General features: G+C 40.9%; 2 protein-coding genes across 2 annotated transcripts in view; one reads left to right on the top strand and one right to left on the bottom strand.

The window, feature by feature from the left end:
• Window positions 1-2,500, top strand: part of LOC113806464 (follistatin-related protein 5) — a gene marked incomplete in the record, with an annotated part of 531,805 nt that overhangs the window by 137,149 nt on the left and 392,156 nt on the right.
• LOC113802430 (putative proline-rich protein 21) overlaps window positions 1-2,500 on the bottom strand; it is a 22,272-nt gene that overhangs the window by 19,248 nt on the left and 524 nt on the right. The window lies entirely within an intron of this gene.

The following is a 2,500-nucleotide window of genomic DNA, read 5'->3' as shown; positions in this document are numbered from 1 at the left end:
CACACACACACACACACACACACACACACACACACACACACACACATACACACAGTTGTAGATGACCGAAATTTTAGGAAGAAAATTTAATAATCGCCTTTTTTAGGCTGTAAGAGCGATGATGAACTCAAATGACAACCGTTAAACTGTCTGAACAAAGAATTAGAACTTTTTGCACATCAAATCCTGTATCTCAGACAATTTTCTGCACATAAGATGCCACAACGAAAAAGAAAAAGTTATAATCAAATTATTTCTGTAAGATTATGCTAATCAGGCGTAATAATTTGCATCACCAGAGATTAAAAAAGATATTTGGAAAAAAGAAGAGATTGCAAAAATGCGTGTTGCAATGTTGCAAGGCGAAATAAACAATAATTAGAGGAGTTAGAGAGGCAGAGGAGGGTTAACATTTTTATAAAGTTATTGCAGGATTGCAGACATTTCCTGGTGCAAGAATATATATAAGGGAGCTGAACCAACGATAAAGTAAATATTCATGAAATAGTTATCTAAATACCTGAGAATTCTAGTTTGGAATAGGACTTTTTTTCGATTATATACATACGGTTGATATGTATGAATGTATCCATTTATTTACCAATTTACTTTTATTTGTATACAACAAATTCACATGGTACAGTAATTAAATAACGTAGAATGATGAAAAAAGAGAAAATGGGCACACACACACGCACACACACACACACACACACACACACACACACACACACACACACACACACACACACACACACACACACACACACACACACACACACACATTCACACATATTCACACATATTCACACACACACGCTTACGTGTAATTATTTCGAAATGCGTTCCGTTTTGTCTCGCTCGGAAAATTATGAAAGGAACTTTGCCTCAGCGGAATAGCAATCTCCCGTCTTATTACGAAAATACTTGATTATGTTCTGCAGCTTGTGTCAATAGTTAAATAGCTTCCCTAAAAGGGTTATGTGCGTTTTTAATGTGTTAGATGACCTTTCCTGGTACGAAAACTCGGCTCCGGGAATGTGGTAACAATGCAGGAGGGAGATGCTGCAGGAGAGGAAGGAAAAGAGGTGGAAGGGGAGGGGAGGGGAAAGGGAAGGGAGGAGAAGGGGCAGGGGCAGGGGCAGGATGGGGATGGGGAGGGGGACGACGAAAGGTGTGGGAGGTGCAGGGGGAGGGGAGGGGAAAGGAAAATGGAAGGGGAAGTGGGAGGGGGAGGGGGGAAGGGAAGGGGGAGTGAATGGGGGAGGGGGAGGGAGAGGAGAAAGGGAAGGGGAAGGGAGGGTGAGGGGAAAGGGAAATAGAAGGGGGAAGGGGAGGTTGTGGTGTTGATGTTGGTGGAAGTGGTTCTAATAGTGGTGTTGTTAGTGGAGGTGCAGGTGGAGGTGGAGGAAGGGGAGGAAATGAATTGGAGATGGAAAGAAAGATGGAGATGGAGATAGAATGGAGAAAGAGATGGTATAGAGCTGATGATTAAGATGGAGTGGAGATGGTGTGAAGATAGAGATAGAGATAAAAATACCCAGGGATGGAGATTAAATGAAGTATAGCGATGGTAAAAATGACACAAAGAAAGACATAAAGCGAAGTGAGACCTAGAAGTGAAAAATGAGGAAGAGAAAGTAATGAAGCAAATTGAAGATGGAAATGGAAGTTCACAAGAATATAGAGATGAAAATAAGGGAAAGGGAAACAGTAAAAAAAGAAAGAAAAGAAAAGAAAAGAAAAAAACGGAAGAATAATAAAGAGTGGAAAAGGAAAACAAATCATATATACTCATAGATCAAATGTATCTGCCCAGATAGATAGTGAATTTTAAAAAATATTTCTTGTTGCAGCCTACTTAACTTGCATGGTGTATTACGTGGTATCCGGTATTTGCCAGTGATTAAAAAGTATTAATTACTTATGTAAACAGCGACTCTGAATATTGTATACACTATATATAGTACACTCTGCAAACTACACACATACGCATACACATACATATGTACACATACATATACACGCACATACGCATAAACATACACATGCACATACACATACGCATATACACGCACACGCACACGCACATACACACACACACACACACACGCACACACACACACACACACACACACACACACACACACACACACACACACACACACACACACACACACACATAAACATAAACATAAACATAAACATACGCAAACACACACACACACTCACACACACACACACACACACACACACACACACACACACACTCACTCACTCACTCACTCACTCACTCACTCACTCACTCACTCACTCACACACTCACTCACTCACTCACACATAAACATAAACATACGCAAACACACACACACACACACACACACACACACACACACACACACACACACACACACACACACACACACACACACACACACACACACACTCACTCACTCACTCACTCACTCACACACTCACTCACTCACTCACACATAAACAT

Source organism: Penaeus vannamei, chromosome 36 (genome assembly GCF_042767895.1).
Source record: "Penaeus vannamei isolate JL-2024 chromosome 36, ASM4276789v1, whole genome shotgun sequence".
NCBI lineage: Eukaryota > Metazoa > Arthropoda > Malacostraca > Decapoda > Penaeidae > Penaeus > Penaeus vannamei.
The sequence above is the reverse complement of the archived record's forward strand: the minus strand, read 5'-3'. Positions and strand labels throughout refer to the sequence as shown.